Source organism: Gorilla gorilla, chromosome 16 (genome assembly GCF_029281585.2).
Source record: "Gorilla gorilla gorilla isolate KB3781 chromosome 16, NHGRI_mGorGor1-v2.1_pri, whole genome shotgun sequence".
Taxonomy (NCBI): Eukaryota; Metazoa; Chordata; class Mammalia; order Primates; family Hominidae; genus Gorilla; species Gorilla gorilla.
The window spans coordinates 99,096,425-99,119,002 of record NC_073240.2 but is presented as its reverse complement, the minus strand read 5'-3'; the positions used below and the strand labels follow the sequence as shown (position 1 = coordinate 99,119,002).

Sequence of the window (22,578 nt, the reverse complement as noted above, 5' to 3'; positions counted from 1 at the left end):
GCCCCCAGGGAGCTTTAGAACAAACCTAAGCCTCATTACTCTCCTATGCAAGGCCCTTTCCAAGGCTTCGTAGCTAATGTTATGCTGTAAGTTTTTATTCTCTTTCTTAACACGGCACGCCCAAATTGTGTAAGCTTCAGGGCCTCCAGCTGGATCTACCACCGGTCACAGTGTTTAAATGTGCTTGTTTCCTTACCACTGAAACGGAGCTCATTTCTGTCTGGACAACTTTGTGTCTCATACAAATTTTATGATTTGGTTCAAATGTTCGAACTTGACAGTTAACAACATGAAAATATGGGTTACCCAGAGAGAGAGATTGGTGTACACAGCAGGAATGTAACCTGTACCAATCAGTCCACCTGTTCAAGGGTGGCTTGTGTCACCCCAGGGCTTAAAGGCAGGCTGTGACATGGCACCCTTTGAAGTTTAAAGAGACCCAGAAATAGGGCTTTTAAGAGCTTTGTAACATCTTCATCAAGCTATATCAGTGAAAACCAGGCAGCATGAGGGCAGCCACTGTCCCACCCTCACCAGGATGTCCAGGCCTCCCAGGCTGAAGGGCCCTGCCTGCCTCATCTAGGAGAAGGTCCTGCGAGCCTCTGCCCAAGTCACCAGCTGTTGTGATCTTGTGAAGAGCAGAAGCAGGTGAGTAGAACTGCAAAATGTTGTTGCTGCCTCTTTGGCAGCCCTTTCTCTTTTCTCTCCTGAGGAAACTCAGGCCCAGGAAGAGAAATAAGGGGTTTAGTGACAGAAGAAGTGATGGTGGGGCCAGGCGCAGTGGCTCACTTCTGTAATCCCAGCACTTTCGGAGAACAAGGTGAGTGGATCATCTGAAGTCAGGAGTTTGAGGCCAGCCTGGACAACATGGTGAAGCTCCATCTCTACTAAAAATACAAAAATTAGCTGGGTGTGGTGGTGCATGCCTGTAATGCCAGCTACTTGGGAGGCTGAGGCAGGAGAATCACTTGAACCTGGGAGGTAGAGGTTGCAGTGAGCCGAGATCGCGCCATTGCACTCCAGCCCTTGTGACAGAGAGAGACCCTGCCTCAAAAAAAAAAAAAAAAAAAAAAAAAAAAAAAGAAAAAGGGAGTGATGGTGGGACCAGTATAACCAAAAACACCTACCAACTTCCCATGGGTCTTCCTTCCTACCCTATTCTATTGCTTCTTGGTTAGTTCTCAACACCATCCCTTTTCCATTTTTTTTCTTTAGAATCTAGAGATTCAGAGCTGTGCGCTAAGAGTTACCTGAAAGAATGCTCAGTGCAATGTTTTTTATTATAATAAAAATAAGAAACAGCGTGAATATCCCAAAAGAGCAGAGTGCTGCATCTATTATAGGAACCCTTAACATGTGAAGTCATTAAAATAATATAGTCATTAAAATCATGACAGGGAAAATTACTAAATGATCAGGCAGAGAATGTTCGTGATTGTTGGCTTATTGTTGGTTTAGAGAACAGTTTAGAAATGATTATACTCAGTTCAATTCTGGTTTTGTAAATTTTGTAGATAGAAAGAGCAGTGAATATAAATTCCAAAATGTTGTCAGGGCTATCTTTTAAACATGGTGAGATATTTGGTGATTGTTTTATTTTTGTGTTTTTTTTCTTTCTTCAAATAACATACACTAAATAGGTTTTGCTTTGTAGTCGCAGAAAAGAAATGCCAAACCAGCAAATTGGATGGTAGTGCTATTTTTAATATTGCACAGACATTTTAATGTTGACAGATTTAAGTGAGACTTTTCAGTGTGTATCAGTTGAGAGACTGAATATACAAACAGACAATGGCCAGATCATGTATAAAAATAGAACTCTGACCTACAACCTGAAGCAGCCAGTTGATGAAGCCAAATATAAACCCCTATAGCCATTAGCCCAAGATGGCCAGGGTTTAACCAGTAACAACACTTTATTTTTTTTATTTTTTTTTATTTTTTATTTTTTGAGATGGAGTCTCGCTCTGTCGCCCAGGCTGGAGTGCAGTGGCGCGATCTCGGCTCACTGCAAGCTCCGCCTCCTGGGTTCACGCCATTCTCCTGCCTCAGCCTCTGGAGTAGCTGGGACTACAGGCGCCCGCCACCACGCCCAGCTAATTTTTAGTATTTTTAGTAGAGACGGGGTTTCACTGTGTTAGCCAGGATGGTCTCGATCTCCTGACCTCGTGATCCACCCGCCTCGGCCTCCCAAAGTGCTGGGATTACAGGCGTGAGCCACCGCGCCCGGCCAACACTTTCTTAATATTTGTCCCTCCTTCCAATTTGGGGCCAACTGGAGAAGCCCAGCTCCTCACTCCTAACCAATCCTATAGGATGCCTGGTTTCTAGTGAGCCTATTTCCAGCTTCCTACACGCCAACAGCTTCCAATCAGGGCACATCGAAGCCTCCCTCTTTGCTTCCGCTGTGAGCTTTCTCATTCCTCTACCTGCCCTTGAGTCTCTGCCAAACATGACTGTTGGTGGCTGATGCCCTTGTTGTAGCAAGCTCTGAATAAATGTTCTCGTTTTGGTGGTCTTTGTTTATTTCCACACAAATTTTAGTCTTCTGGAAAACAATGTGCTTTAAAAAAAATTCACCTCGATACAGTATTATGTTGTCCCTGGTATGAAAAATCTGATTCCTCAGTTTTGAGAAAATTTTAATCTCAAGCCAAGCACTAGGGCCAAATGGTCCCCAATGGGTTGGTGAGACCAGGGTCCAACTCACCGTGAATGAAATAAACACAGAATTTAAAATTGTATTGTGTTATAATTTCCTGGAAAGGAAAAAGCAGTACCAAGAGCAGAGAAATCACAGCTTTTATTAGTAGATCCATGGGATCCTAATGTTCCCACATTATTTGCTAGGTCTCATTACAGTGTCCCTCTGGTATTAAATTCAGTTAATAGAAAAATTAATAGCAATTTGATTACCTGGCAAATGAGCTAAGTCTATGGTAGATGTCAGACCTGCAAAAGGGTTTGATCTTGAACAGGGTCAAACAGTATCAGCTGTGCTGTGAGCAGTCAGGCTAACAGTTTTCACTGTGTAAATGATTATTCACCAGTTGATTGAATGGATCAAACTTTGTTATTAATAAGGGAAACTAAGTATTTGAGGCTTTTTCATCCGGAGAAAGCCAGGCCTAACTTCAGAAATTTGGAGAAGAGGAATGCCAAACAAATTGGAAGCGTGCTGAAATCAGGCAGGAGGGGCAGAGAGAGTGTGAATATGAATGAGGAATTCTGGTTAACCAATAGGTTTTCAGAAGACATCTGTAGTGAAATACCCTGATAGAAAAAAAACAAGGATAATTTGACCGCTGTATTAATGAGTGTTTGTGGGTGGTGGTAAGGTGACATAGAGAAAAGTCACAAATCCAAGCCATTAAAAAGAATTGATGCATCTATGCTAATGCCAAACAATTGGCTTGCTTTTCCAAAATCAGACAGTTTAGTTTCCACTTGTAACATTGATTCTGATGGCTGCTTTATGTATGGTAGGCCCATAGTATATGTGTGACAAATGTGTATATTCAATACAATGAGCTGGAGATCAAGGGGGATCATACGAAATCAAAAAGGTTTCCCTAAATTCAAGCTGAGTAATAAAATGTATGCTGAATGGAGTTTTTCAGTAGGCAGTTTTTTCTATAGAGGAATACATTATGCTTTTACTGTATATTTTAATAAATGCTTCCAACTTCAGAATTTGGTGAAAAAAATTGTAGGAGTATGGCATCCAAGAACAGTTGCAATTTATTTTGTTTTTATGCTGAATTTAAATGTATAAAAAGATGTATCTGAATATCTTAAAGGCAGAAGCATTAAACCACTAAATAGGTATAGAAGAAGCTGGCATTGTCATTAGAGAGCATATTGCAGATGGACGATGGCCACTTTGTCCTTACCTCCAATATCAGAAGGGGTATATTAGAGGTAAGGTCAGCTCCACAGGTAGGTAGTGGGGTGTTGTCATAAGTTTACTGACAGGTCCACCTTATCCAACCAAGGTGACCACCTTACCCGCTTTCTTTGGCAGCTATCTATGGTTCTAGCAATTGTAATTTTTGTTTTTTGAGGGTAAGACAATTATGGCAAAGAGTTTCCAACTTTCCAGTTGACTCTGTTCCACTGGAAGTGGCTGTGGCTGCCCAGAATCCAGTGTTAAGGACTGTAAGATTGTGTCTGGGCTTAGAGCGAACAAGTGCAGGTATTGATTGGTGGGGCCTGCAACAGAGAGGAGTCAGGGAGAGTTGTCTTGGACCTCTGGTTTTATTCTCAGGAGCTGCCATACAACGTGTGCACTTTAGTTCCTACCTTAACAGTTTAGATCTTTTAATGTCTGCAGATGAGTAGAGTCTGCACAGGTTAGGTATGTTTGGATAGAGTTTGAAGAAAAGAGTCTGTTGCTAGACATTGCTGCGGTGAGGAAGATTAGTCTACTTTAAGTTTTGGCAGCAGGGGAAGTGGGATTCCTGGTCAACTGAGTGGAAAGCAGAAAAGCACCTGTCATGATGGTGGAAGAGAGGGGAGTTTATTGAAGGCAAGTGCTTCCCGAAGAAGAGCTTACATGGTCGTCATTTTGCCAGCCCTGGATCCATCATTATTTCAAAAATTGATGCTTAAATACTCAGGTTTCCCAGCTCCAAGGGGGCAATCCTCTCTGTCATACCCCCCACTCCGAAATGTTTTATTTCCCTGTGTTCTCAATGCAGTCTGAGCAGATCTTTCTTTAGAGCTCTTAAAGAGGAACAAAGACATTTTTGGGTAATGAAAACTAGATGCAAGCAAGTGGAAGATGGCATGCTATAGATATCATTCTGGGAACCGCTGAAGGCAAAACTGTATGTATTGATTTTCAAGTAGAAAATTAGGTGGGGAAGATCATCTTTCAAAGTTGGCTAAAAAATAAACTTGTCCATTCTAAGGCCTAATTAAGATACTCTGTCAGAAAACAAGAAAAGGGCTGTATATAATATCACTGGGGGCAATGAAAACCCTTGGTTTCTTTTGCATTTAATAGGATGTCATGAATCAAAAAAGTTACCTTTTATTATTATTTTTTAAACTGAGGCTGGAAAATAATATAAGAAGCTTTTCTCACTAGACTATGTCTGAGTGACCCTCCTGGTCTTACTCCATATCATAGTTAGAGTAAAATTCATGGATCGATGTGGTTTCTGGGACAGGACGTTGCATTTCATGTTGATGAGACTCAGGTTTACTTTATCATAGATGATTAATAGGTGTTACGTGTTAAATTCGATGATTGATAAACTGTTGTATAATTTATTTAGTTTTCAATCTAGAAAATTTAGAATAAAAAATATGAAGAAAGTACTAAACTTTGCCCCATTTTTCCTTTTTCCCCCAAATAAAAGAATACTGGACCAATTAATGGTCGCTGGTTACATATGGATGCAATATGGGTCTGAGAATGCCTGATGACAGAAAGCAGAGTTGTAATCTATTCCAAATGGACCATCATCTGGATATTTGAAATGCCATGCTGTAAACAGTGTTCCCTTGTCTTATAGGATGTTATGTACGATTGAATGCAGATGAAAGCCTAGATTTATATAATGAAGCAAAGCATAAAATGAACGCTAACCTTCTAAGTGCTCCTTTTTTCATTGTCAGATTCTGTTAACTGCCTGTCTTCTAATAGCAGTGCAACTTATGTCTTTAATGCTGTGGCCATTTGGTGACCCTCATCATTTTTCTCTCTCTGTCTCCCAAAGAAGGGGGTGAGAAATTTAGAATTCAAAGGGACTTTGGAAATCTTTTAGTCTACTCAACCTCACCTTATAAATAAAGAAAGTAAGGTACAGGGAATCTATATTGTTCTACAGCTTGGTAGGTAGCAGATGAATCAGGAATTTAGTCTACTGGTTCCTAGGACAGGGTAATTTGAATGCTGCTGTGGGATCTTTCAGCAAAGATCTTTCTTGCCCTGTAATAGGCCTATCCCCAAGGGAGGACTGATTTCACCAGCTTATCCTCATAAACCAGACTAGGGACACAGAATTAACAATTAAATTATGTAGACTTCATTCATTCATTCATTTAGAATAGATTTATTTTCCTTAACCTCTTATTGAAAACATATACACACTCGGTGTAAAGAATATCAGCAGTATAGAAATAGATATGTAAGGGAAAACATTTCTCCTGTTTCCACTGCATCCCGCTTCCCAGAGATATTTGCTTATGAGAACATACTGTATATCCTTTCAGACATTTTCTATGCATAGGAAAAAATATGTGTTACAGCATATAATGTAGTATATCCATAACCAGTTGTTAAAAATGGAAGTATATTGACATATTTTTCTGAATTTTTCCTTTTTTATCTTTTTCCACTTGATAACATCGGACACTTTTCCATATCTTATTTATCTAATTTGCTCTTATTATCAAGTACATGTGTGTATACACTAAATATTTATAGATAGGTAGCAATCCATAGTTTGCAAAGGGTATGTGTGTTTATTTAACCATTTCTCTGTTGATGAGCATCTATGTAGCTCCCAATTTTCATTGCTGAAAACAGTATACAACGAGTATCTCTTTGCGTCCTTATGCCGACAGATCTGTAGGGTGTATCCCTGGAAGCAAAATGTCTGAGTCCTTCAACTTACATTTATTAACTATTGTGTGCAAAGTCCTAGGAGGGCTATAAACAGGAGACCATTTTTGCAGGTAAAGAAATATTTCCTGTTCTCATGAAGCTTGCAGTTTAGAGAGCAAGAAATGTATACATGTATGGATTTCCAGTAGAAAATCATGAGCGCTCTGCAGAAAACACAGAGGAACCACAATGGGTGGATGAAAACACCTTGACTTTCTAACCCAGCCTGTGCAAAGTGATAATTACTTAGAATTGGTGATCTCAGTGGGAATGCACTGAAAATGTCCAAATAAAGTGATTTGCCAAGGTCAAGATGAATGAGTTGCGGCATATGGGAATGGACAAAGTGATTTGTTTATTGAAAGAGGTACACAAGTGTCTAGAAAACATAATTGGTTTTGAACTTGTAGGGAGTATTTATATTTGTGAAGGAGAGAATTGTTGTGGTTTAAGAGATAATATAAACTGGAAGAAATTTTGTTTCATGGATCTTCCCTCAGTGTTTGATGTAAGAAAGGCTTTTACTTTGGCTCGAGGCCAATATGCTTTAGTTTTCAACTTCATATATATGCAAATTTAGCTATAGGTAGCCTTTGTTTGAATCTGGACCATTTTGGCAAATTATATGTTTGTCTTTGGTGTAGTAGAGGTTAAGAGAGAACATGTCTATTTTTTTCTTCTTTCAATTATAATCCCAGCCTGGATTTTTCTAGGAGAGCTTTTTCTCAACCTTCACCAGCCTTAGTGAAATCATCCTCCTCCTTCAGGATCATACAATAGTATGTAAGTTTTGGGGCTTAAAAATCTATTCAAGCATAAAAATATTCATTTGGACATGAAGGTTATAGTCATGTGCTCCAATATCTTTTCAGGTGAGAAATTCAGTGGGAAAAAATTCTTGTTTCTATCTATTTCAAGTGAGAAATTTAGTGGGAAGAAATTCATATTCTTCTTGAGTTTGATACTTAACAAAAATCCCTTCAGTAAAACCTCAGAATCCTCTTTTTCTCCATTTAGCTTCCTGGTGTTGAAGTTGCTTCATCTTCTATGCAATACAAGCCTAGCCCCACTTGTAACACTCAGCAAATTGAATGTTCCCATCATTGCACAGTGAAATCCACAGAATAGCAGGGGAAGGTAGTCAGGAAGAGACTGTTGTTAGGGCAGAATAAACAGCAATTTTCAGAGGCAAAACTGGGAGAACCTGAAAACATTTTCACCATTTGAAATATTTCTCAACTCCTGGAAATAAGAGGGCAACACCCTAAATCCTGGCAACTAGATCCCTACTTGAGAGATAAAACCTAGAGCAAAACAGACTTGCCTTCCAAGGGATGCAAAGCAGCCAGCCCTGTTGGAAGGTTCCCTTAGGTCTGTGATGTCATCAGACATTGAAGGAGGCTCCCTAAGAGCCTGAGTGCGACCAGCAATGACCACAAAAAATAATTTTGTCTTTCACAGGTGTCAGAACTGCAAACGAAGGACTGTTTGTAAGTGATGAAAGCCTCCCCGCCCCTCTCCCAGTCCATTCCCCTTTTAAAGTCAGCTTTAGTGGTTTAAAGCCATGCTGGTAATTTTCAAGTTAAGAAAGCATTTTGATAGGGATAAACACTCCTATAGAGAAACCCTCTGGAAATGGTGCAGTTATCTTGCTTATTGATCATCAGAAATATTAAAAAATTGGGCACAATTTGCTTTCAATGGGATTTTGACTACTACATCATAGTGAAACATATCCTAGAGATTTTTAAAAATTATAATTGTTTTATTATTTAAAATAGTAATAAAAACTATTTGGGATGGTCATGGGTTAGGACACAGTGGGCTTAGAATCAAGTAAACCAGAGCTCAGGTCCTCCCTCTGCACTTACCAGATTTGAAAGCGTGCACAATTTCACCTTTCTGTGACTCAGTTTCTCCAGATGTAAAGTGAGACTGATAATAGAATCTTTCATATAAGTTTACTAGGAGTAATAAATGCAATGATTGACAGCATGTGTCTAGCACAATGCTCAGGCATTATAAATATCACAACTCATACCAGTAATGATTCATGTTATGCCTTAAATATCCATTATTAAGAATATTACTTAATATTATGTGCCAGAATTAACAGCCTTTAAGGCAATAGGACTAATTATTGTTCTTTAGTTTTCATAAACTGCACTTTATCCAAAGTGTTTATAAAATGAAAATTAATAATTTGGGCTAATAAGTAGGCATCAATATACTAATTGAGCACTGATTTTAAAAGTCATTTGATTTTCCTCCTTCATTCAACATCTCTCTAATGGTACAGAGGACATGACCAAATTCTACTATGTGCTGGATCATCGTAAATCTCAAATCTCATTGTCGTCCATGGAAGACAATTCTGAGAATGTGAAGCCTAGTGTTTTAAAGGGACTGACATGGTGCTTGGTTCGTGGTAAGCACTTAATAATGTAAATTATTTTTATTATCCTAAATCTGTACTTTTCTGATATTGACTCTGTGTTGACTTACTCTGGCAGATGTCCCTTGCAAGGGTGCACAAGCCAATTATCTTGTGAATGCTTTGTCTACACAGAGTGTAGTTTGAGGACAGGAACTGTGTCTTCTGTACCTAGCAGGATAATGGTTCCTGGTAAGCAGGAAGCATCTAGCACAGTAGTTGGCACACAGTAGTCTCTCAGTTAATCAGAATCTCGTTTTTCACCTTGGAGTGGTGTCATTGACTCATTGAACACCTCTTCAGTTGGGAACTATGGAGATATACATTCTTCATTAATTTTGTGCTGCACCAGGACTTTCCTTCTACATTTTATCACCTCTAGTTAAGAAACTAGGATTCTTGGAAGCCAGAGGACAACCTGAAAGCATCAGGACAGCAAAATCTGGACCTGCCAATGGCCTCATGGGGATTGGGTACAGAAAAGTGCATGATGCTGGGGTGGCGGGTACTGCTAGGCTGCCAAGGAAGATGCTGAGGGCAGACATTTTATTTCTTGCTTGCATCTCAGATTGTGTCCCTGAGTTAGAAGGTTAATTAATTAAGTGTTAAGCATTGCACTGTGACAGGGAAGTATAGAGATAGGAAGTATGGCAATGTTGAGGAAAAGTATGCTTCATTTAAGAGAAGGAGATGGATGGGTTTAAATGATGTGCTTACTATTACAAATCACAGAGAGAAAAGGGATTGTTGAGAGTCCAAAATGGATAAGTATTCTGGAGTTAGTGAGAAGGGGTGCCAGAGAAATGAAGGTATGAAGGAAAGCTAGACAAGACCCATTAGAAGCTGAGTACAGCAAAGCCACAGCAACTGGAGTGACCAGCAGAGGGTTAGGAAGTTACACAGTATGGCACCTTCAAACTCTCCAAGTCTCCAATCATTCCTGTTGGAGATCAATACGTCAAAGACTAGATGTATTAGTCTGTTTTCATGCTGCTGATAAAGACATACCCGAGGCTGGGCAATTTACAAAGGAAATAGGTTTAATAGAGAACTCACAGTTCTACATGGCTGGGGAAGCCTCACAGTCATGGCAGAAGACAAGGAGGAGCAAGTCACATCTTACGTGGATGGCAGCAGGATAAGAGAGAGCTTGTGCAGGGAAATTCTCCTTTTTAGAACCACCAGATCTCATGAGACTCATTTGCTATAATGACAACAGCGCCGGAAAGACCCTCCCCCATAATTTAATCACCTCCCACCAGGTTCCTCCCATGACAGGTGGGAATTGTGGGAGTTACAATTCAAGATGAGATTTGGGTGGGGACACAGCCAAACCATGTCACTAGGGTATGAACAGGTGAATCATATTACACATTTTCATCCTGAATAGGTATTCCAGCTCCCTGCTTCTCATCTTGGCTCCCATCTTTGTCACACTACTTCAAACCATTGTAATGTTTAGCTGGACAATGTAAAAAAAAAAAAAAGAGAGAGTATATAAATGAACCAGGAGAATCAAAAAGGGATGGTGGGGAAGGAAAGGAAAAGAGTAAGCAAAAGAAGGAATCCTTCCTCTTCCAGGTATCTGTAAGCAGCTCAGAAACTGGTTGGCTCTACCTCGGGTTTCCTTCGTTAATTCACTGGTTGCATCACCAAAGGGAAGGAATCATGGCAGCATCTTTTATTCTTACCCTCTATGATTATTTTTAAAGTAGTGCTTCCCATTTTCTGCTGCAGCCCTGAGCCTTGTCTCTTTGGTTGCCTTTCTCTCTGTGACCCTCCTTCTCTCTCCGCTGGATGTCCCTGCACTCCCACACTTGCCTCCCTCTCCTGCTGCCTCTGCCTCTGCCCATCCTGTTGCATTCACCTCCTGTCCTTCCCCAGACAGGCTTCTGGCAACTTTGCAGTGCAAGAGGGTAACTCAACAGGTTTCTAATTTTTCAGCCTCGAGAATGTGTCTCTCCATCCTTAGTTAAGAGTGGATAAAGGCTGTGGAGATGGGGTGGAGAGTGAGGATGGAACGGTGACAGTTGCAGCGAGCCCACCAGTGCCAGCAGGAGGAAAATGTTAGCCTGCCATTTCTGGATGCTGCGGAGCATATGGAAAGCCTGGGATTGTTGTCGGCAGCCCAGATCGGGGCTGTGCCATCCCGGCAGCTTTATTGTGGTTTTTTAAAGAAATCATTTCAGTGAACTCCCTTACCTGTGGTTGTCAGAGGAAATGCCTCAAATACTGGTTGTCTATAGTTTTCCATGTTCCTGAATATATATCTGAGTATCATTATTAAAGGCTGCATTGTGTTCCATTGTGTAAAAGTACTCTGTGATTTACCTGATAGGACCTTGATTTTTGGACATTTGGTTTGTTTTCTTTTTTCATTTTTTTTTTCAGTTTCTAAACAATGATATAGTGACCATCCTTGTCAATACACTTACACTTTAGGAAATTCCCTTGTTAGCAATGTAATTGTTAGATTAAAGAATATGTATATCCTCAGGACTTTTGAAATATAATGCTAACCTGGTTGCTAGAAAATCTACACCAATTAATAAGCTTTCCCCAATGCTATATGACAGATCACAAAACCAAAGCAAAGTATATTATTATTATTATATTTATATAATTTATATATATATAAATTTATATAGGATTGCTACCTATCTATAAATATATAGTATAAATAAATATTATATTTATTTATTTATTTATTTATTTTTGAGAAGGAGTCTCACTCTATCGCCCAGGCTGGAGTGCAGTGGCGCTATCTGTCCCTGCAATCTTTGCCTCCCAGGTTCAAGCAATTTTCCTGCCTCAGCCTCCTGAGTAGCTGGGATTACAGGCACATGCCAGCTAGCTGGGATTACAGGGACATTAGCCCACCCTAATTTTTTTTTTGTATTTTTAGTAGAGATAGGATTTTGCCATGTTGGCCAGGCTGGTCTCAAACTCCTGGCCTCATGTGATCCACCCACCTCAGCCTCCCAAATTGCTGGGATTACAGCGCCTGGCCCAAAATATCTTACTTATATGTGTAAGTACATGGAGTGTAGCCCCTGGTTCTGCCATGTAAATGTTTATGTACGTGTGTAGGAAATAGTCTGAAAGATAAACACCAGAATGTTGACAATGGTCATTTTTGGGTACTCGGATTTTAGGACTTTAGGTTTTTGGTGGGAAGATAGTGACATTAATTTCTATTCTTCAACTATAAACATTTACTACTTTTGCTATTAAAAATTTAATTCTGTATTTCTAAGAATGGATGTCCAAAAGAGAAAATAATGCCCTATTTAATCCTAGTTAATCTGTTTCTATTTCCTTTCTTCTTTATAGACTAATGGACTATTAGGTCCATAAGGGATCTTAAGGTTAATCTGGTTCAACATCATCAATGCACTGGTGTGGAAACTGAGTCTTCAGAAGATGGCCTGGATTGCTTATGTTCACAAGGCTGGCCCATGGCAGAACTACGGGCCAGAATCCAATAATGTTCTTAACTCCTTGTTTATTAAGCATTACAAAAATACTCTTTGATAGGGTTTGGATTTGTGTCTCTGCCCAAATCTCATGTTCAATTATAACCCCCAGTCAGTGTTGGAGGTGGGCCCTGGTGGGAGGTGACTGGATCATGGGGGCAGATCCCTCCTGAATGGTTTAGCACCATCCTGTTGGTGTTGTTCTAGTGATAGAGTTCTCACGAGATCTGGTCGTTTAAAAGAGGGTAGCACCTTCCACCGTGTCTCTGTCTTCCTCCTGCTCCAGCCATGTGAACATGCCTGCTCCTGCTCTGCCTTCTGCCATGAGTGGAAGCTCTCTGAGGCCTCCCTAGAAGCAGATGCTGCTATGCTTCCTATGCAGCCTACAGAACTGTGAGCCAGTTAAAACTCTTTTCTTATAAATTACCCAGTCTCAGGTATTTCTTTCTAGCAATGTAAGAATGGACTAATACACTTTTCCTCCTGCTGTAAGAAAATTAATTTGCCTTTATTTACTTCACATTTTAGAATTATTCATACTAACTAATGATTAACTAACATAGAAATAAGTAAACATGTTTGGAGATCCAGAAAGAGTTCTTAGCTTTGCCTAAGGGAAGATGCAGATGCCCTCTGATTTAGTAAGTGCTCATTTAAAACAGTTGTTAATCAAAACTCTAGGAAGAACATTAGGAATCAGAAGACAGACCACTGCGCATTTACTGTTGGTGTCCCTTTTTCTCTTTGGCTTGTTTTCTTTCTAATTTTTCTGTTCTTTGTTACCTGTACTAAATTAAAAAAAAAAAAAGCTTCACATTGACTATTGAGGAAAGTCATTTTAGATCACAGAGAACTGTCTTTGAGTCTTCAGAATGCCTGAATAAGCCCCTCTGCAGTTTAGTAGGAAAAGAAGGGGGTGAAGTTGGTACTTCCTGGGAGCACAGATGTGTGAGCAGGGGAAACTCTAATTTTACAGGTAACACCACATGGTACATGGAGGCTTCAAATTAAAGAATTTAATAATAGAGATATTAAAATTGCAGAAACAATGATACTGAAGTCTGAAGTGCGCAGAGTTGCTTAACATTTGAATAGTAGATGCCCCAGACTGGGCTCCAGCTCCACACAAACTGTAGAAGCAACATTAGAGTTGATTGGATTCTCTGTACCTCCATGTGACCAGAAAATACAGCGAGATCCTGGGAAAAAGAGTCTTCCTCTTCACATGTTTGCTAGCTGGTGGTGAGCTCGCCACCACCTGAGAGCTTCAACTCTAGTTCAATTTGCCTGTGACCTTACAGAAACATTGACTCTAGGTGGACAAGATGGGTATGGCGATTACTGTGGCTTTTCCCAATTTGGCATGCACTTTCTTAGTAATGACACAACAAGTGTTTGGATGGGAATTGATCTCCATCAGTTAAACAAAATTCACATATGTACATAAATATTTATATCCAAAGTAATATACAATAGGTACAAACTATATATACAAATATATATAAATATGTATATAATTTATATCTAATATACATTTAAATAAATATATAACAAATAAATATATAATATATTTAATATAAGTGACAAATTATTAAAAAATTGAAATAACTCTGTATTATGTGTATACACTATATATATAGAAAGAGAGAGATTCTCTCATTATCTAGAGAGATTCTTTATATAGTAACTTCCTGAAAATCAATGTAATGTAATACAACAGGAAGAAAAATAACCAATGAAAATTTTTCTTTATTGTGGTTGATATAGATTGGAAAGCAATGCTACTGACATTAAAAAAATAATAAACGTCATTAAAAAAATGAGTGAGAGATCTGTGGCTCCTTAGATTTGAAAGCTTCCAGTGTCACCCCCAGTCCCTCTTTGTTCCTCATCCTGGGCCTGACTGGGTGTTACCACCTTCAAGGGAACAGCTAGGTCATCATAAAAGGGTGTTAATCTCCTAGTATCTTCCCTAACACCTTATTGACAGTGCAAATCAGGGTGGCCTACTTTGATTTTTGTAAATCTGACCTGTCAAAATTCCTTTCAGACTTTATATTCATTTAAAAAATATGGTCTCTGCAATTTCCCAAGCAGGGCATATAATGATAACTATTCTGAACGACCTAGCATAGTTGTATGAGAACCGTTTCCTTTTCCTGGGAGGCATTCTGCCCTGCTGTGGACTCCTTTCTACATAAATCAGCAAAGACTTAAGTTTGTATGCAGAAAAAACACTAACACACCACTAATGGTTTATAGACAGCCCTAGACATTGAACAGAGAAGCTAGGTGCTCTGCCAGTTGAAGATTTTAGTGTTATTTACTGAGAGTTTTCAGCTGGAGTGGAATGAGGGCAGCTAGTTGCAGATTCTCCACTGTACTGCTGCCTGGCTTTGGGCTTCCCTAGATTGGGCCTGTTCTAGGGATCAGAACCAATCAATCAATCAGCAAATGCTGATCAAGTGTCTGCCAATTTTGACAATGTGCTGGTGCAAGGAACAGTGCTGGGTTTGCTGGGGAAGCAAGCATGTGCATACGATGTGCATGACGGACACCCTGCCTGTAAGAATCATCCAGAAGGGAAGCAGTTATACTGAGAACTAGACCATGGGTCAGTGGGCAATTAGTAATGGCGCCAGGCCATGTGACTTGGCCAGACTCTTCAGGAGGGAGGCATGTAAAGGATGTGATAAGGGAATGTCCAGTGAGGGGAAGAGCATTTGAACTTGGCCTTGAAAGCCTAACCATGGGATAAGAACATTTCAACCAGAGGATAAAGATTCAGGATGCAAAGCCTTAATTCATTTATGGGCAGGGCAGGCAGGTGGAGTGATCCACCGTCATGGTTTGCCTGGCACTGAGCGCGTTCCCGGCTCATGGAACTGTCAGTGCTAAAACTTGCAAAGCCTCAGGAAAACTGAGATGAGTTGATTATTTTCAGCAAGGTGAGAATAAAAAAGAAGGTTGCAGCCAGAGTGGGGAGTCATGGTCCCTGTTCATGGACATGGGGCATTGCTCTTCCTTGCGGGATGTATGAGGAAATCTGCAGGCACTCACAGAAGTCATCTTCAGACACTCATGTGACCAATATTCTTTGAGTCTTAGCTCATGGCCCAGGAGTGTTTAGGGTGCATCAGGTCCACTAAAAGGGGCAGCCTGGTGGTTTAAATAAAAGGGAGAAAATCCCTACATGGAGCTTGCAATCTAGCTGATGAAGTAGGATGAGTGATCCCTGAACTGTTTCAGCATTAAAAAGAAACAACACTGATCCGGTTTAGTGTTAATTTGTGCTTTGCACACAATTAGATTTTGGGCCAGGGGCTAATTGGACTGAATTGCAGCAGGAGAGGGGGTGCTGGGATGTTAAGGATGCTCGGGGTCTTGGTCTCACTGACTTCAAGAATGAAGCCACGGCCCCTTGCAGTGAGGGTTACAGTTCTTAAAGGTGGTGTCTCCGGAGTTTCTTCCTTCTGGTGGGTTCGTGGTCTCGCTAACTCCAGGAGTGAAGCTGCAGACCTTCACGGTGAGTGTTACAGTTCATAAAGGTGGTGCGTCTGGAGTTGTTAGTTCCTCCCATCTGGAGTTGTTCGTTCCTGCTGGTGGGTTGGTGGGTTTGTGGGTTTGTAATCTCGCTGGCTTCAGGAGTGAAGCTGTAGACCTTTGCAGTGAGTGTTACAGCTCATAAAGGTGGCACTGGACCCAAGTAGCAAGCAGCACCAAAACTTACTATGAAAAGCAAAAGAACAAAGCTTCCACAGAGCAGAAGGGCACCCAAGCAGATTGCCCCAGCTGGCTTGGGGTGGCCTGCTTTTATTTCCTTATCTGGCCCCACCCACATCCTACTGATTGGTCCATTTTACAGAGAGCTGATTGGTCCGTTTTGACAGAGCACTGATTGGTGCATTTACAAACCTTTAGCTAGACACAGAGGGCTGATTGGTGCATTTACAATCCTTTAGCTACACCCAAAAGTTCTCCAAGTCCCCACCACTTTAGTTAGACACAGAGCGCTGATTGTTGTGTTTACAAACGTTTGGCTGGACACAGAATGCTGATTGGTGCGTTTACAAACCTTAGCTAGACACAGAGTGCTGATTGGTGCATTTACAATCCTTTAGCTAGACAGAAAAGTTCTCCAAGTCCCCGCCGGACCCAGAAGCCCAGCCGGCTTCAGTTCTCAATGGCACTCGCTTAGGGACTTTGTGGCACCTAGCCCTGGCACTCCGGCACCCCAGAGGGAGCTCGTCCCCGCATCAAGCCCAGCAGACGCCGGCCAACCGCGCGGAGTGCGGGGCTCCCGGAGCCCGCGCCCACCCGGAACCCGCGCCGGCTCCCGAACACCGCGCGCAGCCGCGGCTCCCGCCCGCGCCTCTCCCTCCACACCTCCCCGCCAGCAGAGGGAGCCGGCTCTGGCCTCGGCCAGCCCCAGAGAGAGGCCCCCACAGCGCAGCGGCGGGCTGAAGGGCTCCTCCCGCGCGGCCAGAGCGGACGCTGAGGACGAGGAGGCGCCGCCGAGAGCGAGCCAGGGCTGCTAGCACGTTGTCACCTTTCACTTGGAGGTAGGGCTTCTAGTAGGAGAGGTGGAGAGAGACACTGATGAGGAGGGAGAACCTGAGTTTAGGCCAGGATTCCAACCGTCCATTGCAAGAGAAAATGTTCCTGCTGAATAACAAGGGGGAAACCTGACCAGGCAGGGCCTGGAAATTAAGATGGAAGCTCGAGGTTATGAGAGGCCAGCGTTTCGGGTGCTGTCCAGGTGACTAGGCCTCTAGAGGTTCTTGGAAAGAGAAAGCATTCTGTGTGGGACTCAGTCTGGGAAACACTGCATACCGTCTTCTTGTGGAGTTTCACAATTAATACAAACACATTAAAGTCTCAGAGAAGTCCTGCAGTGAAGAACATTTCCAATACAACCCTGTATTTCCAGCACAGATGACCACAAAACCACTTTTCTTGGAAGACTCGCCAAGGCAGGACATTTATTAATATTTTGTGAAAGAAGAATTATTTTATTTAAAAAAAAATAGAGACAGGATCTTGCTATGTTGTCCAGGCTGGTCTTGAACTCCTGGACTCAAGAAATCCTCCTCGGCCTCTCAAAGTCCGGGGATTACAGGCATAAGCCACCGCACCCCGCCAAGAAGAATTCTTTGGGAACCACTAGCACTCTGGAATGCTTTACTGTAGATATGAATACGTGATTTTTTTTAAATACAAAAGTCATATTGGTATTAATTAGTTTTGGTGCATTTTAGAAAATACACGTTTTAGAAAGCTTACCCTAATAACGGTCGGAAAAAATGCTGGAGGAGGTAGCATGATAGCAAGTGCTGCAGAGGGAGAGGCGTAACTGGGTTCAAATTTGCCGCTTGCTGCCTGTGAGTCAAGCCTCACAGGTTTGCATGGTTTGATTAAAATATGGCTTTAAAGATCTTGGCACAAAGCCTAGCACATGGCAAGCACTCACTGTATGGAAGCTATTATATTATTTTCATTTTATTATGATAAATTGGGGCCGACTAGGTCAAGTCATCAAAGTTTGGCCCACCCATGGGATTTGTAGACTTTTGCAGGGCTGTGCCTCCTTCCCTCCCCAGACAAAATCCATCACGTCAGCAGTCACAGGGCACCCTGGTTCCCTCTCTGAATGAACTGTTAAATGACTAAGCTGGCTCCCAACAGAGGCAGAGCCCAGCAATATGCGGCCTGTAATCTGTCAGATGATACAGCAGCAGGCCCAGTGAGGGGCCCGACACACCCCCCAGGAGAGTGGAGTCTCTCACTGCGTGTGACGTGGAAGACGCCGAAGAGGTGAGGGAGGCACCATATGCTGCGTGCCTGCCAAGGGAGAATAAACAGCACCGGAAGCCTGGCACAGAGCTCTGGCGGGAACGTCCACCAAGATCGGTCAGGCACTCTCATGGCGTCCTCTTGGATACAGGCTTTTGCTTTTGTTTTTAATTTTGGAGCAGTGAAGCCGAAAGTGAGGAGTGAGGACAAGGAGAAGACCCATTTGCTCCTGTTCGTTGGAACAGTATCTCTTCATTTTGAAACTGGCAAGAGGCAGTTCGGGGCTGTGGCAGGTCCTGTACACCACCTGTTGCCTCCCAAGTCACTGTGCCTTTCTGGCTTTCTTTACCTATGTCCTGTAAAACGCCAGGTAAGCACAGTCCCCTGGGGTAGGGGTAAGGGGCATATATTTTTACAAAGGAAGTTTTTAAGGGGCAGGAGGGGGCAGGCAGATTTGGCGTGTAGAACAGAGTTGAACTCCATCTCTTTGTTCTTGAGATGTTTTGCTAATCCTGCTGCTGTCATAGTAGAGTGAGTGTAGAATTGGTCTTTCAAATGGGACAATTTTAAGGTTGAATGAATATGCTATTTAGTCATATTACATTGGGACAATGAGCTTAGATCAAGTGTCCCAGGCAAAACAGAGTGTATGGCCCCTGATGCACTGAATTATGCCACCTTCACCCAAATTCACATGTTGCTGTCCCAATCCTCAGTACTTTAGAATATGCCTGTATTTGGAATAAGGCCTTTAAAGAGGTGATTAAGTTAAAATGAGGCTAAGGTGGACCCTAATCCAATCTGACTGGTGTCCTTGTACGAAGAGGCAGTTTGGACACACAGAGGTACCAGGGATGTGTGCACCATGTGAGGACCCAGCCAGAAGGTTAGCATTTGCAGGCCAAGGAGAGAAGCCTCAGGAAGAAACCAGCCTTGCTGGTACCTTGACCTTGAACTTCCAGTCTCCAGAACTGTGAGAAATAAAGTTGTTTTGGTTAGGCCCCATCCAGTTTGTGGTATTTTGTTATGACAGCACTAGCTGACTAATATAATCACCTATTTTCTTCAACTTTCCTTATCTATAAAAATGGAGAGAATCATGCCTACCATTCTGGATTAAATTAGATAACATATACAATGTCCGGCACATTGCACAGTACTTTAATGCAATGTGTATGCACCTTGGCAGACATACGCCTACTTAAGGCTACATCCTGAAAGTTCTTAGTTCTACCAATTCCTGGCAATGCACTGGGATTTGATTATAATGCAGACAGTAAATATCCATCAATCCCATATAGCTCTTGAAAATGCTGGGTAGCTTGAAGAGTTTTTTTCTTCTAGGGTTTTTATGGTTTTGGGTTTTATATTTAAGTCTTTAATCCATCTTGAGTTAATTTTTGTATAAGATGTAAGGAAAGGGTCCAGTTTCTGTTTTCTGTGTATGGCTAGCCAGTTTTCCCAGCACCATTTATTAAATAGGTAATCCTTTCCCCCTTGCTTGTTTTTGTCAGGTTTGTCAAAGATCAGATGGTTGTAGATATGTGGTGTTATTCCTGAGGTGTCTGTTCTGTTCCATTGGTCTACATACCTGTTTTGGTACCAGTACCATGCTGCTTTGGTTACTGTAGCCTCGTGGTATAGTTTGAAGTCAGGTAGCGCGATGCCTCCAGCTTTGTTCTTTTTGCTTAGGATTGTCTTGGCGATGGGGGCTCTTTTTTGGTTCCATATGAAATTTAAAGTAGTTTTTTTTCTAATTCTGCAACGAAAGTCACTGGTAGCTTGATGGGAATAGCACTGAATCTGTAAATTACTTTGGGCCATATGGCCATTTTCACAATATTGATTCTTCGTATTCGTGAGCATGGAAAGTTTTTCCATTTGTGTCCTCTTATTTTCTTGAGCAGTGGTTTGTAGTTCTTCTTGAAGAGGTCCTTCACATCCCTTGAAGGGTTTTTGAACTTCAAATTTAAGGTAGAAAAAGAGATTATTTGTGAATGATTAAACTCAAACTCTGAAATGTGCACTAGAAATGCAGTTTACTGTAATAAGGTTAATTTGAATATAATCCCAGGCAGAGAATATTCAGTGAAGCACGATGGCGTTCTGACAGGCTTTCCTGGTCAAGGCTGCCAGGCCATGGTTTCTGGTTGGGGCTCATCCGCATGACTCATCTCCTTGCCTTGCCTGCCTTCCCCTGACCCTCTCCTTAACCCGACCCACCTGTGGCGAGATCTTTCCTTTCTGTATCCTGACTCTGGTGACTCTCTGTGGATGTTTTCAGCCTCTGACTGCCATGCCTCAGAGCTCAGTCTGTGATTGAGTTTGGCGGGTTCTCAAAAAACATCTCCATCTTCCACCCTGCATTGGTGGGGGATGGGGACTCCTTACCATAGGACAGGGAGGGGGCTTTCTCTCCACTTGGGCTGGGTTCTCTGCATTTCTGCTCTATAGCCTGGGTGCTCTCAGTTCTGTCTCCTTGGGACCCATGAATCTTTTCTGCATGGAACTTGCATGGGGCAAACACTGGCAGAGGCATCCCGCACATCCCTCCTGGCTAGAGGCCTCAGGAGGATCTTGGGGCCATTGCCTACCAAACCAACATCAGGAAGAAAGCTCCACTGAGCAGTGCCTAGGCAGCAGCAGGCGCTCAGCACATGGTGGCATTTTCTCCCAGGCGGCTTTCCTGGGAATTACTCCAAGGCTGTCAACCTTCACTCTTCTGGTCTGAGGCAGAAAGAAGGCATTGCCCTTCCTTGTGAAATGTGTAAGGAAATCTGCAGGGACTCACAGAGGCCATCTTCAGACACTCATGTGACCAATATGCTTTGAGCCTTAGTTCATGGCCCAGGAGTGTTTAGGGTGCATCAGCTCCACCAGAAGGGGCAGCAAGGACAAGGCAATGGTCAAGCTAAGGCTTGAAGACTTGGGCCTGGATTCAAGTTCTTCTTGCCCCTCATTAGTTTTCTCTTCTAGGCTTTGATTTTATGTTCATCAGGCTGAGTCTTTTTGACTCCTTTTCCTGCAGCTGGAACATGCTGTAGTCATGTGATCAGTTTTCTGCCCTTTAGGGGGCTGCTGCTTATGTTAGAGAAAGGCCTTATTAAAAGAACCAATTCTGTTCAGCCATTCCACAAAGTCATGTTGGACCCCCTATTTGTCAGAAACTCATTCTTCTTTTCTTTTTTCTTTTTTTGAGACGGAGTCTCATTGTGTTGCCTAGGCTGGAGTGCAGTGGTGTAATCTCTGCTCACTGCAACCTCCGCCTTCCAGGTTCAAGCAATTCTCCTGCCTTAGCCCCCTGAGTAGCTGGGATTACAGGCATACACCACCACGCCTGGCTATTTATTTTTTATTTTTTTTATTTTTTAGTAGAGATGAGGTTTCACCACATTGACCAGTCTGGTCTCAAACTCTTGACCTCAGGTGATTGGCTAGCCTCGGCCTCCCTAAGTGCTGGGCTTACAGGCATGAGCCACTGAGCCCCGCCCAGACACTCATTCTTCGTTCATTTATTCCTTTATTTATTCATGTATTCATCAGGTTTTTAAAAATGGTGTGCCTGGTAATAGTTTTAGTCGCTGGGGATTCAGCAAAGAACAAAACAAAGTCTTTACCCTTATCAGAGGGAGCAAGATATTAAAGTTTAGGGATAACCAAATATTACTCATTAGAGTTGATGCATGCTATGGGGAGGCCTGGGTGAATTGCAAATGTATGTAGGAGAGCCTGCACCCAGCTCTATAATGTGAGCAGAGACCTGTTGGGATAAGGGGGTGAGTTTGCCAGAGTGCTGGAACAAGAGCATTCTAAGCAGGGCAACAGTAAGGGCAATGCAGGTGAGGAATGAATGTGTCATGCTCAGGACCCATGTGGCACTCAGAGTGGCTGGTCAGAGGGGGCCAGCAGGTGAGGTCCAGGATGAGAGGTCAGAGGGGCAACAAGTGGCTGGACCAGGCAGCCACTCTTCACTTGCCTTGGGCAAGTGAAAGGACTTTGTCACTCTGTGTGACATAAGTCGAGGTCTGACTTATATTTTGAAAGGATCACTTTGGCCAGGTGTAGTGTAATCCCAGCACTTTGGGAGGCCAAGGCGGGAGGATGGCTTGAGCCCAGGAGTTCAAGACCAGCCTGGGGAACATGGCAAGACCCCATCTCTATTAAAAAAAAAATTAACTGGGTGTAGTCGCACACACCTGTAATCCCAGCTCCTCGGGAGGCTAAGATGGATTACTTAAGCCCAAGAGGTCAAGCTTTCC

The 22,578-nt window shown here is 42.3% G+C and overlaps 1 long non-coding RNA gene across 1 annotated transcript in view; it reads left to right on the top strand.

The window, feature by feature from the left end:
* Positions 1-11,106, top strand: part of LOC134757289 (uncharacterized) — a 208,933-nt gene extending 197,827 nt beyond the window's left edge. The window contains exons 3-5 of the long non-coding RNA XR_010131089.1: positions 8,078-8,106; positions 8,916-9,044; positions 10,995-11,106. This is a non-coding gene — a long non-coding RNA (uncharacterized lncRNA). The remainder of the gene's footprint in view (positions 1-8,077; positions 8,107-8,915; positions 9,045-10,994) is intronic.
* The last annotated feature ends 11,472 nt before the right edge of the window (positions 11,107-22,578 follow it).